General features: G+C 45.0%; 1 protein-coding gene and 1 long non-coding RNA gene across 2 annotated transcripts in view; both read left to right on the top strand.

Moving 5' to 3' along the window:
* LOC146026286 (uncharacterized) overlaps positions 1-11,250 on the top strand; it is a 39,219-nt gene extending 27,969 nt beyond the window's left edge. Inside the window, exon 3 of the long non-coding RNA XR_014454422.1 lies at positions 11,094-11,250. This is a non-coding gene — a long non-coding RNA (uncharacterized LOC146026286). The remainder of the gene's footprint in view (positions 1-11,093) is intronic.
* TENM3 (teneurin transmembrane protein 3) overlaps positions 1-16,298 on the top strand; it is a 2,716,013-nt gene that overhangs the window by 1,544,540 nt on the left and 1,155,175 nt on the right. The window lies entirely within an intron of this gene.

Raw genomic sequence — 16,298 nt, 5'->3', positions numbered from 1 at the left:
AACAGCCGCACCGGATAGCTGTGCGGGTTCAGCACGAGGACGGGGACTCTGCCACGCTCTACTCTGGCTAACGTCCTGGCCACGGCAAAAGGCTGCTGTCCCTCGAGGTCACACGGTTCAATGACGGCATCATAGTCTCGCCCACCTGGGCCAATCCTGGCCTTGCACCAGATCACGTGTTCGGCATTGGGGCGCAGAAGGATGGGTTGTCGGTCGGTGATCCTCGCCTTGCCCACTTCCCCTTGTGAGTTGGTGAAGCGCTTGTGCCCTTCGATCAGGCGCACTGTCTGCTGCATGGCTCTTCGCTCCTTCGGGGCGGCAGCCCGCATCTCGATCCGGAGAGCTTCCACCAGCTCGTCTGGGCAATTTTTCAGGACGTTCATTCCCAGGATGACCGGGGGTAGATGTTCGTTGCAGGTGGACGTGACCAAGCAGCCCTGACGTTCTAGTCGGGCATCTCCAATGTTGAGATCTGCTTCCCAATAGCCGCTGAACTCAATTGGCTGTCCGTTACTGGCCAGCAGACTAAGCCACGGGGTCGGGGGTGACACTATCTCTTCCTCTCTCCAATAGCGTTGAAACGCATCCAGTTGTATCGTTGTCACCTGGGACCCGGTGTCCAAGAGAGCTGCCATTTCCACTCCGTTCACCTTGATCTTCAAGTGGGGGCACTTGCCAACGAACTGCGGCCACCACTCTTGGGTTGGCGGACCTACTGGCGAGGTTCCTCCCGAGGGTCGGTCCCTGGCCTCGGGGTTGAGTCGTTTAAAGGCTGTTTGTCGCACTCTCGTTCGACATGCCCGCTGAGTTTACATCGGCGGCAGATGGGTCTTCCTTGGGCATCAAACTGATCTGTGGAGCGCCTGCCCGACCTTCGTGGGATGTCCCACTGTCGCCTGCCTCTTCCGCCTGAGTCACGTTGCCATCCTCCTTGACGGGTTTCATTCTGTTCCTTTCGCATGTCCCGTAGCTCTCTCATCATTTCTGTGACTGCCGTGGTGAGGGTTTCCATCTGATTCGAAGTCGCCTGGGCTTGTTGTGTTACTGTGGGCTTGGTCTTTCTGGGTTCAAATCTTGGGAAGAACTGGGCTTGTTCCACCTCATCATCCTCCATTCCCGCTGACGCAGCTCCACCTTCTTCATCGACATTCTGATTTAACCCCAGGATGGTCAAGGTGGTTTCTTTAAACTCCGGGAAGGTGCAGTCGGGTTTCTGTCGCCTCCACATTCTCAGCTGTGACCTGATTGCCTCTCCTCGGGCTCCTTCAATGAAAATGTCGATTAGCGTCTCATCCACTGGAGTAACGTCTTGTGGGGTTCTCGCTTGAATGGCCCGCATCGCTTCCTGCAGTCCTATGGCGAAGTCCCGCAGGGTCTCTTGAGGCTGCTGTTTCCGAGCATACAGTCGCCGTTTCAATTCTGCAGCGGATTGTGCGTTGAAGATGCCGGCCAGCTTCTTCAGTATACCGTCAGCTGACTTCCTTTCTTCCGCCGACCATGACCGGACCTCTCGTCGCGCCGCCCCTTTCAGCTGTCCAATTACCATTCCCGCCTTCTGTTCTTCGCTGGGGCTGTACATCAGGAATGTGTTCATTAACCCCTCCTTGAACTCTCTGAAGGAGCTGGTTCCAGGCGTGCGGGAGTCTCCGGAATATGTTGGCATCCACGGTGCCCCAAAGAAGTAGGGCATGGTGATTTGAGCCGCTGGAGCCATAGGTGTATCTGGCAGCCTTCTCCTGCCTTGTACTTGTTCTGCCGGCTGTTGCTGATTAGGTTGTTGCTGGTCGAGCTGTTGTTGGTCGACCTGCTGTTGGTCGGCCTGCTGTTGGTCTCCTGCGTCCGCTGCGTTCTGTGGCTGCAACATCTTCGCCGTTCACAGGGGTCTTTGACAATCCTGTTCGTAGACGCCAAGTTGTGACAGGTGCCCCTGGAACTATTGGATAACAGCGTACCTGGATCAGACGACGGCTGTGCACTCGGGAGTCTTCACGGCCCTTTCTGCTGATGAAGACGCACCTGTGGCAGGGAATGGAACACCCGGGAGAGAACCCACAAAAAAGCACAAAACAACCACAGCTGGCAGCAACTGATATTTATTAAATGGAAAAATACGGCACGGTTGCTGCGGTTTTCTCAATGAAATATAATAACATCACACTTATAGTACAGACTACACAAATGAATGAATAAATATCCCTGTAAAACACTCTAGGAACCAATGACCACCTCAGTCCGTATCAAAGGTCAGACTGCTTTGGTCATGAGCAATTCTACCTACGGTACCGTAAGGCTAAGGGATGACACATAAAATCACAACAATGATAATGACAGTTAGGATAATGCGACAAATAAACTAGCAATAAAAGAACTATAATAACGATAGATATTACAAAAGGATGCTAAACTGTTTCCATAAAGAACGTCCACCAGAGGGCACCATATACCTTACATAGACATTTACATTACAGTCTCGGGTGTAAGTCAGTGTCCCTGAATCCAAATAAAGGTCCCACGCTGGTAGATCCTCAGGGGTAAAAGGGTAGGCCTATTTTAGTGTGCACACTATACTGAAGAGGGTATGGCAGGATAACAGTCCCCCTAGGGGTACAGGCGAGCCCCCGTTCCCTGGGTGACTCCCTGCTAGAACTGCGGCAACTTGTCGCCAGGGCTGGGCATATCAGGGTAGAGGCTTCTTGCAATAGGATAGGGGAGATAAACAGGTAATACACAGTGGTAGGGAAAAACTGTCCCAGTCGGTGGGTATGGCAGGGGGACCCACAGTGGCACCACAGGGGCCGCTGGACAGTACAGTACAAATGAAGTGGGAGGGCTTGCTACCCCAGGGATTCCGGGTAGGCTCTCCCTCCTAGGGCAGCAACATATATTGTGGGGATCTCAGTTAGTGTCCCCAGGGCAGGGTCTCAGTGAGGGCTTGGAGTCCCAGGGTGCAGGCTAGGTGGGTGGCAAGGGGTACCTGCGCAATCAGCTTCCGTTGCCGGCTCCTGCCAGTACCGATACGGCTCCCGACTCTCTGGGTCCTGGGTCTTCTGTCTTCTCCCTCAGGTCGGCGGGGGTCACTGCAGCTTCTCTCCTCACGCGGCACCAGCAGCGTCTTTTCCTCCGGCCGCAGGCAGCGTCTTCTCCTCTGGACTCCGGCGATCTTCAGCGACGTCACCCGGCGCTCCGGTCTCCGCCCGCTGTCACTCTCTCTGGTCTTCTCCTTGACCCGGCGTGTCTCTCAGGGTTCCCGGCAGCGTCGCCTTGCAACTGTCAGTCACCGCTCTCCTCTGTCTCCCGGCGCGCTGGTCCACTTCGCAGACTTCCGCTGCGCACCGCTCTGCTATCAGGTTCTCCAGAGGCTCCGTCTTCTCTCCGTCTTCTCCGCTGTCAGACGCCCGCTGTGCAACGCTCTGCAGACCAGGTCAGTCTTCCTCCTGCGCGCTTCCTTTTTCTACCCAAACCACGGGGGCACCTCTTGACCTCTCCTTTTCGCGCCGCTCAGCCAGCCAATCAGGAGAAAGACAGGCTCCTTTCACGTGCACCGGAGCTGGGGCACTTCACTGGGGCTTGTTAACCCCCTCCACACCGGCCAGGCAGTAAAGGGGTTTTTACAGGTAGCATGGGCCACCATTTGCTGGGTCCCCTGAGACCGAGGAGACACAAGGGGCACCATTGCAGTAGGGTGCCACAGATGCACATAAAATAATTGCATTTTTCTTACTTAGCAGCCGTTTTGGCACCTCAAAAATCTTACTGCGCCCGCCCTGCACAGATTCAGGGAGCCTGGGAGGGGACGTGGAGAAACTTTACAACTGCTTGGTTGGAGTCAGCTGCCGCCGATAATGCCGTCTGTGCCTGCCGCGCACAGCATTTCTGGGAGCGTGGGAGGGGACGCGGTGACACGGCCGCGCCAACCAATGGCCGGGGGGCGGCTGCCGCATCATCACGTCCCCTCCCACGTTCCCAGTAATGCTGTGCGCGGCAGGCACAGACGGACGTTAACGCGGCGTCGGCGGCATTAAAAAGTCAATGACAAGCGGCTATAGTCGGGCCGCTTGTCATACTAATATGTGTCAAAGTGGCGGGCCAGACCTAAGCGGCTCGCGGGCCGCATCCGGCCCGCGGGCCGCCTGTTGCCCACCACTGCATTAGGCCGACTTGTCTGAAGGACAAGTCAGACCTGATCTCCTCGGCAGGTCCCCAGCAGAGTTCAAATATGATTAGGCACTTGATGTGTCAAGTTGGGCTTTTTATAAATTGCATGAAATTTAGCACATGCTACTCAGGGCCGTCTTAATAGCAGTGTGGGCCCCTGGGCAAAGCAATACACTGGGGCCCTTAACCATTCTCCCCTCCTAGGGGTGGGGGGGGTGTGCTATCAGCAGCAGCTTTGATGTCCCACGGGTGGCAGGGGGTGCTCTATCTTCCACTCAACATGTAGGGCCTGGAGCAGTAACTTCTGCTAATTACTCCTTTACTGCACAGGTGGTGGGAGGGGCAACACTAACGTATGGAAGGGGGCACTGAGCTGAATGAAGGGTCCCTTGTATATTACTTCCAGGGAGGTAGGGGGTGTTTTATACGCAGGGGAGGGTTGGATAATGGAATGGGCTTAATATTCGTCATTTTCCGGTGGAAGGGCAGCTTGTTTGACTGCAGATATCGCCATTATCTGGAAATAGATTTATTAGCCTTCAATAGTATAAAAACCTAGAGTCCCAACTTTCAGGAGGTGCTGGGAACTTGGGAATCAGAGATCAGAAGCCAGAGCAATCCATTGACAAAAATATAAAACTGTACACCAGACGTTTGGAGCTGGAGCAGGGACTGGCTGCTGGAAGGCTGATATCTCTGGTTTTAGGCATGATAGAGACAAGGCGCTAGAGTCGACAGAAAGGGGAGAGTCCCAGCTCAGAAAACCTCTAAGTCAGAGAGAACCTGAGTAATATGACTGGAAATTGCAATTAACAGGTCGGATGTGGACTGCTGCTTTGAAGTTGGATATCTCCAGTTCCCCAGGGCCGATTTTCAAAATTTTAGTATCCCTGGAAAAAGGGGATCCTCAGCTATCAGAATAGGACACTTATACACCTGGGGCCCCTGGGCAAGTGCCCATTAAGCCCATACGAAAAGATGGCCCTGATGCTACTGCCTTGGAGCTACAGGCGCAGGGAGCCAGGAGCTGGATGGGGTTGCGGAGAGATAGGCAGGGGGAGCCAGGACCGGGCTGCAAAAAAACCCCATATAAATGAATGGGCCCATTTGGGGGGGCCACTGATTGGCTGAATATCAGTGGCTGCCCATTCATTTGTATGGGGGGGGGGGGTATTTTATTTGCCTGTTGCCCGGCTCCCCCCACCAGCCTCTCTGCATCCCCCTGCTGGTTTCCAACCTTCCCCCGCCTGACTCTGGAGTCCCCCCTCATCGGATGTGATACATTGTGGGTGCTAAAAAGGACCCACAATGTGCCCCTTATCTTATGTGCAGCCCATCCAACCTCCAACTCCGATCCTTTGCTCACTGGACCACGCATCAGATCAGATGTCATACACATTGAAGTTAGGCCGATTTCAAGGCCCAATCTATCAGAATCAGGTGAAATCAGGCCCAAATCGCAGATTGTATAGAGGCCTGTAGATTTGGATAAGTTATTTTGTTTTTTTTGCAGTGTAAATACTGATTGCTTTATTTTTACACCACATTTTAGATTTCAGTTTGAACCTAAACGTAACTCTCTGCACATGTTACATCTGCCCCACCTAAAGTGAACATGGTGTTGCCTACTTGAGAAAGATTTTGCTCTCGCGAACAACTCTGAATCAAGCCCCAGTGCAGTCCCTGCAATTTGCTCTGTGGTGTTTAAGATCTTACCTAATACATAAAAAGGATAATATTTTGGGAATCAATTTGAAAATGTTGCGCACTTCTGATAACAAGCTGTATGTACCTTTTATAATTATCAAAGCAATGCCATAGAGCAAAATTCTAGACCCTTTGAAAATGAACATGAATGTTCCCACAAAAACAATATTTTTTTCTTTTTTACTAGCAGAACATTTGATTTCGGTCCAAACTGAATTCAACAATGACTTCAAAATGTAAAAGAAACATTTAAGATTCTGAATAGAAGTGAGCAACAGTTGAAATGGATTTTTTTATTTATTTTTGCAATTGAGGTTTCCCAGAGGTCTCGATACAATCTAATAGTCCAGCTTTTGAGGTTTTGTGCTGTATTTTCAGATTCCTTTTTTGGACTTTATAATCTACTAGTTACCAGCCCGTCAAAATGACTGAACAACATAACAGTACTGTCAGTGCCGTCAGCTGTGAGCAACACTTGTATTGCTCTCTCAGGCACCAACTAGTGGCAACTCGTATACAAATCACTTGAATTCCCGCTATAGAGTTACTGAGAAGTGTTAACCTTTATATATAGGATTAATAGAGCAGTAATAAAGTTGATAATGTAAATATGAAGCAAAAAATATAATGTAACAACGCTGCACGTTTTTTATTGTATTATTTGCTGTTTCTATTTTTTTTTTTAGTTTCAACCCTTTATACTACGGTCATTAGGTTGACACATATAAGCTTGACATGCATTGTGTAGACCATGGAAGGTCGACATGGCTTAGGTCGACACATGGAAGAAGTCGACATGGCTGGAAGGTTGACACAAGTATTAGGTCGACAATGGCTAGGTCGACAGTCAAAAGATCAACATGGGTTTTGTACTTTTGTTTGAGCCGACAGGCGGTATTTCATGCCCTACCATCTACTAGGGCGTGGAGGTAGAAGACACTAGTGTGCTGAGCGTAGTGAGCCATGCAAGGGGATGCGGTACACTTTGACGGTGTCCATGTCAACTATATCGATATTTGTGTAAAAAAAAGGAAGAACCCATGTCGACCTTTGAGTGTTGTCGAGCTAATGCTTGTGTTGACCTTTCAACTATGTCCACCATAGCCATGTCCACCTATTTCACGTGTCAACCTAAGCCATGTCAACCTACAGTGGTCGACCCAATGACTCATACCCCCTTTGAATAATGTTATTTATTTTATAGTCCATTTTGGTATTTTGGGGGGATTGTACAACATTGCGATTGTTTATGGGGGCATATTATATGGTACACCTAACACAGAGATCATCATGTGTGGTACACATTATAGAATTAGTCTAATCAGAATAAAAAAAACTATATATAAAAAAAACCTTCTATTCCAAACTGCTCTACCTCAAAATTGGCTGGATTGATTCCCCTGAAAATAGTCCAAAAAATGATCATGCCAATATTTTTCTCTCTTTCTACTAAAAATATACTGTTAAACATATGGACATTTAGAGCCTCATTTAGAGTTGGCTACCAGCTGCAGAGTTGCGATTTGCCATTTGAATTAAGACATATTTATGCTCCATGGTTGTGTCTAAATCAGGCATTTCATGTTTTATACTAGATCATTAGTATTCTACTTATTACAAATAATATGATTATTAGCATACTTTATATTTTCCAATAAAGATATTGCTAGTCATATTCTACAAAAGTGTTTGCCGTCCTGAAAGCATAAATCCAACACGGCATGCCTTGGCTGTGAGTGGAAATGTCCTATAGGTGGGCAATAATTCCTGTCTTCATGGTGTATAATCCTGTGTCTTTTGTATTTGTAATGTGCTACAGGAATCACAACATGAAATGCACTGTCACACTGGTAACAGAGAATGGCGTGTGCTATATTTTCATGTTTGACAGTATAAATTGTGGTGGTGAATGCTCTTCTTGATACTATACATTGGATTGCGAGCATGTCATTTATGTGATTAGTGACAGTGAAGATCTCTTATGGGTCATAGCGAAGCTTCCAGCAGATCAGTTTCTTCTAAATAATATATTGAACTTGTAATATCCTGAACTTTAAGAAAAATTCTTCCAATAAATTGTTATACAATGAAGGTACACATTTAGTCTCCCATATTCAAAATGTTTAGGAGAAATCTTGGGGATGGCATCCAAGTCTAAACAAAGAATGCATTTATGTATGATATACAGTATACTGAAACATTGATCAAAATTTTGCCTATGCCATATTCTGATTGGTGCATATTGTGTATTAACGATCATGACAAATGATAACGATCTAATTTCATAAAACAAGATGGTCCCTGTTATAGCAAAGGCTGACTGGTAATATTGCATAATGTGTACCCAGCTTTTGCCACACAGCAACATTTTGAAGGGACCCCTTCCCCATTCTAGAGAGGGGTATGGATCATTAGGTCTAAAGCAAGAAGGTCGACAAGCATTGGGTCGACGCCATTAGGTCGACATGGTGGAAGGTCGACATGGTGAAAGGATGACATGGTGAAAGGTCGACAAAAGCATTATGTCGACACAGACAACATGGACACAGGTTAAAGTGCACCGCATCCCCTCGCATCGCTCGCCATGCTTTGGGCATGGTGCCTTGCTATGCTCAGCACACTATTTTATTCTCCCACCACGCCCCTAGTGGATGATAGGGCATGAAATACCGCCTGTTGGCACATGTCGGCTCAAAAACAATGAAAAACCCCTTGTCGACCTTTTGACTGTCGACCTGCCCATGTCAACCTAATGCTTGTGTCAACCTAATGACCTATCGACCTAAACCCATGTTGACCCAGACCCATGTCAACCTTTCAGCATGTCAACCTAATGGTGTTGACCCAATGCTTGTCCACCATCTTTCTGTAGACCTAAATACCATATCCCCTAGAGCAGTGGTTCCCAACCTGGGGTACTAGTAACCCTGGGGGTACTCTGCAGACCAGTTGGGGGTACTTGAAAAAGAAGTCTACCATTGTCATGGAGTCGAACCACGTTGCATCACATCCGGTTATATCTGCAGCATCATCAGCGTCTCCTTGTGTTTTGCCCAACCAGCAATCCACTGAGAGCTACCTGCGCTGCCCTCAGACATCAGCAAACATCTGCCCTGTACTGACATGGGTGGAAGAAGCATTAATCCTACAGGCGTTAGCGGGAACTTTTGAGACAATACACAGCCAGTGTCCAGACAAAGAGGGACCCGATACCTGACCATATACTAGTCCACGGCTACCGCTCACTTCCACGCATACCGCTTACTCCCACTTATAAGTACTGTGGATATTTCAAATTGAGAGGAGGGGTACTTATAAATGAAAAGCCTACTCAAGGGGTACGGGAGAGAAAAAAGGTTGGGAACCACTGCCCTAGAGAGTTGACTCTCTCCATAACATATGTTCATTTAAACCTTTGAGTGCCAAGTGAATTTATCAAAATAAGTGTGAAAATTGGCAAGCAAACATTTTTGTTCATCACAATGACCTGTAACGTTATAGAGATACAATCTTTTTTTACACAACTTTTTTTATTTGGATTTATGTAACAAATGTAAGCGATGCTGGGATATTTAGCAGATATTTTGTGCATCTCTCACAGAGATGTTGACACTCAAAGGGTTAATGTAAATGCACCATAGTAATACCCTGCATAATAGTTAATTATACTATAGCAGTTTCCTAGTTAATGTTATGCCTCATAGTAGTATCCTAGGTAATGTTATGTCATATAATAATGCCATACAGTGTCCCCAATTCATAATATGTTGCATTGTAACATAATATGCCACATTGTACTGCTGCTAGTATACATGCCCTATTTCACATTATGCCACACAGGGGGAAACTTTGATTGAATGGCTACAAATGCATATATTCATAGCCATTCAATGTGAAATCCGGCCGTGAAATTATGTTTACCAAATTTAATAAGCAAAGTATACGGGTGTTAGTATTTTTTTACAACCGATATTTCCATTTGGATTGATTTTACAAATGAGTACACCATTGAAAGAACACGTATGTATTTCACCATACACTTCAATTGGGAATCCAAATTTACTATTATTCACAGAGATGATTACGACCGGTAATTTAGCCAAAAATACTCCAGGCATATTTAGCTGAAGCCTGCATAGATCAGTCAGATCCATGCAAGCTTTTCAGTGTAAAACTGTAGAAAATAAATAAATAAAAATTGGTGTGCCCCACCCAGCAATTACCAGACCCAGTCTCACTGTGCCGGCCCTGGTCACAAAAATACACGGGGGAGCTGGGGTTTCTTAAACCAGCACCGGGTAGCTTGCAAGCAGTGGTGTAACTACTGTAAGGCAGCCCCAGCTACCGCTTGGGGGAGCAAGCCACAGTGGGGTCTATGTGGGTGCCAGCACCCGCTGGATGCACTGACATGCTGCTGCCTGCCACTGCCCACTGGCTGAGCACCGGAGGCAGGTCAGCCGCAACGTGGCTGCGGCCATAGCAGAGACGACAAATCCCCCCCACTGATACAATTGACTATACACAGAGCCGGCTATTGGCTACTGTGTACAGGATGGGTGGGTGGATGGGGAAACACGCTGGAGAGGAGCCCGGGGGGGGGGGCACAAACTTTTTGGCAAGGGGGAGCAAAATTTATAGTTACGCCACTGCTTGCAAGTACAAAAGCCAATGTTAGATTTCCCTTGCTAAAAGCCTGCATTGACTGGAATTTAATTATCACATTTGCGTAGATGCCACATGTCCTGAAATACTGTATAAGTGATCTTATTTTTAAGCACCTCCAACACATGAAAAACGCAAATGTAGTTTTATATTTGCATTTTAATAATAGGCACTCTATGTGAATAAATAAATGTACGGGGGTGTCATCTGTTTTCAAGCATACACAAATACACTAAACCAGGTCACTAGCCCCAATCACAGCCGCAATAAGGAACTAAAAATAAATAGCCCTTTTAGCAGCACTATGACCGACAACAGGATTAAACATATAAAATAAGTAGATCACTTTCATTCCTCGGCTTGCCTAACTTTTCATTTCCATTAAAAGGAATAGCTTATGAATTGCCCATTTCCAGCCCCTCTGAGCCACTACGGCACAAGCCTGGAAATCTATTTGGTAGTTACAGCCGTTTGGCTGTTTGGATAAATCAGGTATGAATGTAACAGTGATTCTTTAACAATTATTAAAAATCTCCTTTTAACCTTTTATTTTACTGTTTATTTTACAGCAGAAAATGGTTTGCTGAGACGGGATATAATAGACTTGCACTGAGATGTCAAATGCCTATTTTATTATGGCCAGAGACCGACAGTCAATTTAAATTAAAATTTATTGAGAACATTAAGAGCTGGAAGGACTTCGGCTAATCACTGTAATGTCCCCAACAAATGGTAAATGAAAGCATAAGGAAATTGAGTTAACACAAGCTAAAAGTTCACATACTCACCAAATTATATTATTAGAGCTGCAAATTAATTAAATTACCTAAATCTACTCATTTTAGAGATGTTGCATCATATCAAAAAGTATCCCTTGTGCTCTTAAAGTAGAAGTGTGATGTAACCTTGTTAAATGACTGTAGCGGTGTCTGTTTATTTATCCAAATTACTCATGATAGAGCTACGTTTTTTTTTTCCAACAGTAAGAAAAAAAACACTTGGAAGCGTTGATGAACTGAAAAGTATTTTAGCAATAGAGCATTTTTAAAGGACATTTATATGATCATGCAAACAAATATAATATCAGCTGCGCAGTTTAAATAAATTTCACCACTGGTATTAAAATTAAGGTACTTATGTAGTATCTGGGCGCCCGATTTAGAAATCGGGTCGGATCGGGCACATCGCATCGCATCGTATGCGACCTAATCGGATGCGATGCGATGCGATGGACCCGATTTTTCCATAGGATTCAATGTTAAAATGGTCTGAGTCCATTTTTACATAGAATTCAATGGGAAAAAGGGGTCCTGTTCCTTGCCCCACTATCCAAGTGGGCATGGAGTTGGATATAAACCTGTGGCGAGCGTAGCGAGCCACCGAGCCCGAAGCGTGGCGAGCGTAGCGAGCCCCGCGAGGGGACACAGAATACCGTCCCCTCGCGGGGCTCGCTTCGCTCACCACGCTTTGGGCTTGGTGGCTCGCTACGCTCGCCACAGGTTTATATCCAACTCCATGCCCACTTGGATAGTAGGGGTATGAAAAAGACCCCTTTTTCCCATTGAATTCCATGTTAAAATGGACTCAGTCCATTTTAACATTGAATCCTATGGGAAAATCGAGTCATCGCATCGCATCGCATGCGATGCGATGCGATATCGCATCGCACTGATTGTATGCCTTAAGTTATAACCGGGCGCCCAGATACTACATAAGTACCAAAATTACTGTTTTAGAAAAAAAATTGCAAGTGCAAGCACATATTTTTTGTACTTAGGTTTCATCACATTGCACCGCATTGCATGCACAACGGATGCACATGCAATGCAATGCAATGTGATCCGTGCTAGTCCAGCACGCCCACAAAGCAGCGTGTATGGGCTGCTTTAGGGGGGTAATTAACAAACAGCTGTCATTCGCTGATTAGCGAGCAGCTTAGCGCCAAATCCGAGCGCCAAATCACCCAATGGTCACCGATTATCGAATGATTTCACACAAAACTAACACACTCTCAGGTGTCTTAGCTTTGCGCGTTTCCGGTACAGGAACAGCGCAGGCAGCTGACATCACTGCCTAATTTCCATGGGAATGTCCAGCATTTTCATGGGAACACCAAAAAAATCATCTCCTAAATGTTGTTACAGGCTGGGTTTGAAAAATGACAGTTAGGAACTGATTGGATGCTGAGTTATCATCTTTGATTTTATCTTTTCTCCAGGCTTAACCCTTTGATTGCCAACAACTCTGTGAGAATGCAGCATTGCACACATTTGTTATATAAATTCAAATGAAAAATGTCTAAAAAAAAAAGATAATATTTCACCGCACGGATGGTGTAATGGTTAGCATTACTGCCTCACAGCGCTGAGTAAATGGGTTCCATCCAAACCATGGCCCTAACTGTGCGGCGCTTGTATATTCTCCCCGTGCTTGCGTGGGTCTTCTCCGGGCACTCCTGTTTCCTCCCACAATCCAAAAATATACTGGTAGGTTAATTGGCTTCCAACAAAAAATTAAACCTAGATTGTCTGTGTGTGCATGTGGTAGGGAATTTAGACTGTAAGTTCCACTGGGGCAGGGACTGATGTGGATGTTCAAATATTCTCTGTAAAGCGCTGCGGAATATGTATGCGCTATATAAGAAACTGTTAATAAATAAATATAAGGTAAACATTACAGGTCATAAATGTTTGCAACAGATTAAAATCAGTCCATGACCTCTTCATCTCTGGCAACTTCAACCTACTGGCTATTACAGAGACTTGGCTCACACAATCAGACACAGCCTCCCTTATAGCACTGTCACATGGTGGTTTGCACTTAACACACACCTCCAGGCCTGGTAACAGTAAACAAGGGGTGTTGGAATATTACTCTCCCAATTGTGCACATATACAGTCAGTAGCGCACGCAGGGGGGTTTCTGAGTACCCAGAAACCCCCCCCCAGAAATTTAAGGGCCCTAGTCTGAAAGCTGAGGGTCCCCTCATTCCAAGGGTACAAGAATTTTTTAAAATCGGCCCTGGAGAACCGGAGATATCTGACTTCAAAGGAGTGGTCCCCATCCAAGCCTGTTAATTGCACTCCCCAGTCAGATATTTCAGTTTCTGTCTGACTTAGAGTTTTTCTGAGTGTATATTCCAAAAGCTGGGACTCTCCCTCTTTGATGGACACTAGTAGCTTGTCTCTACTGTACCCAAAACCAGAGATATCAGCCTTCCAGCAGCTGGTTACTGCTCCAGCTCCACACACCTGGTATGTAGTTTAATAGACTTGTTGGCAGATTGCTCTGCCTCCTGAAATCTGATCCCCTAGTCCCCACTACCATTTGGTAGGTAGGATTATCTAGTTTTTAATTCCATTAAAAGATAAAAAATCTAGTTCCTGGAACTGGAGATATCTGCAGTCAAGCAAGCTGTCCTCCCACCAGAAAATTATGAATAATAAGCCCACTCCACTATACACCCCTCCTCTGCATATTAAACATCCTTTACCACCCTGGAAGTTATGTATCAGGGACCCTTCATTCAGCCCAATGCCCCCTTATCACACACCATCTCCCACCATTTGTGCAGTAAAGGAGTAATTAGAGGAAATTACGGAGCCCTACATGCTGAGCAGTTGATATAATACCCCCTACCACCCGCAGGACATCAAAGCTTCTGCTTATAGCACCCCCCACTCCTACCGCTGGAGGATAGGTAGGGGCCCCAATACATTGCTATGCCTAGGGATCTACACTGCTGTTATGTGTGTGTATATATATATATATATGAGTAGCAGTTGTGGGTTGGCGCCCTTTGGTGAGATCTTCGATAATTAGATCTATGAAGCCTTAAGTTGGAATTCCAAACACATAAAAGTAAAGTCCAAAATTTGTATATAAATTTATTAAAATGTCTCTGGGTCCACACTATACTGGTGGTTAGATCAGATCATAAAAAGTTCAGTGGTACAGTTCGTATCAGTACAATAGACGATCCCAACGCGTTTCGTCCCAACACGGGACTTCATCAGGGGTTCGCTATGAACATAAACATATACAGATTCTTAATTTTGCAGCTTGCATAATCATTTAAATATCATACAATTACAATAACAATTTTTAAAATAATAATAATTTACAAAGACGGACTTTACTTAAAATCATTTTTACAGTGTTGTAGGCTAATATTATCAGCATGTGACAATTATTATTTGACAAAAAATTGTGATGATGGATGAGAAAAAGGCAGGTGATAGGAAGAAAAGATGAATGAAGAGAAGGACGAGGAAAACAAGAAAAATAATGGTTTCCAAGAAGTATGGTGATGACTTGAAGAAAGATTAGGAATATATTTATGGCTTTGACATACCGATAAGTATAAGAATAAATTCCACAGTGTTTTTGCTATGGACGTCTCCGACTGGGTTTATGTGTAATAGGACTTTAAGAATTTGAACAGGTACCTAAAAGAAGATATTTCCATTTAAAGAGAATATTCAGGTATAAGGCATATACTATGGGTAAAAGATTTTAAGGGAGGAAGAACATTTCTACTGAGTTGTCAATTACCTTGGAGAGTTGTTATCTTATAACATCTATTGTTCCACAAGAGCGTTCTCTTTCTTAATTTCGGGTTAAGTCTCCCGATAATTAGCTCCGCACACTCAGATCATACATGTGCAGGTAATTGTGAGACTGTGGGCATATGCACAAAAATATAAATGTATAAGTATACTCTTGTACTTTTTAATTCAAGACAGGATTCACTATTAAAATGAAGTTTTTTACCTTGGGATTTCGGGGTTATAGGGTGTTTACCCTGCTGTACCCTCCCAGACTCCGTTCACTTTTTAGGAGAAGGTTCTGCTTTATAATGATTAAAAAAAATATTTTTTAAGGTATAAGGACATGAAAAATTAGTTTGCATAGGTCTCTAAGGACAAATACCTACAGATATGGGATCCTTTTTCTAATATACGCTTAATGGATGTATTCAGACTGTGCCCATTGGCCTTGTAGGGTAGACACACTTATTCAGGAACCGTCCTGGATCTATGGGAAATGAGACGCTCTGAATCAACAGGTGTCACATATCATAGGATTTTCTAAAAGTTAGTCCATAGTAGACTTGATGGGTGTTTTAATTTGTTGTCATGTAGATTAACAGGCATGGTATTCAGATTACTCTTAATCTATCTTGATTAACCCCCACGGGTAGCCTCCTTGAGGAATGTTTCCCATACAATTAGTTCCACTATGACAAGGAAAAATAGAAGAAGCAAAAAAGATCTAGCATACATACCAAGGTATATTCGAGAATAAGGTGTGACCAATGTATAGTCAGAAACTGATCGGAAACAGGGTTGTCACTGTCTGGTGAAAGAATATAAATACATTCTTAAATAATTTCATGTGTACAATTTTTTTTTTTTTTTTTTTTTTTTTTATATAAACATATTCCATTGAAGTCACAGTTTCTACAAAGCATGGTTTAACAGATGCAAAATTTAGCACACAATAAACTGGGAATGGATGGCTTACCCTTTTGGAGATGTGTACCAGTGTGAAGGTTCAGTGGGAATGAAATGCCCTATCTCCTGGCCCAGGTATATATAGTGACTAATCGTGACATCACTTCCTGTTAGGGTTAATGAAAACTATTGTATTAGTTTACAAATTATGGCTGTTCCTATCCAATTGAATTACTAATCCAGTAACTACATGATATTTAATGGTAAGTGCTGCTCGTTATAGACGCCGATAAACGCAGCTTTTTTGGGGATATGGGG

Source organism: Crinia signifera, chromosome 1, assembly GCF_055691185.1.
Source record: "Crinia signifera chromosome 1, ASM5569118v1, whole genome shotgun sequence".
Classification (NCBI taxonomy): Eukaryota; Metazoa; Chordata; class Amphibia; order Anura; family Myobatrachidae; genus Crinia; species Crinia signifera.
The sequence above is the reverse complement of the archived record's forward strand: the minus strand, read 5'-3'. Positions and strand labels throughout refer to the sequence as shown.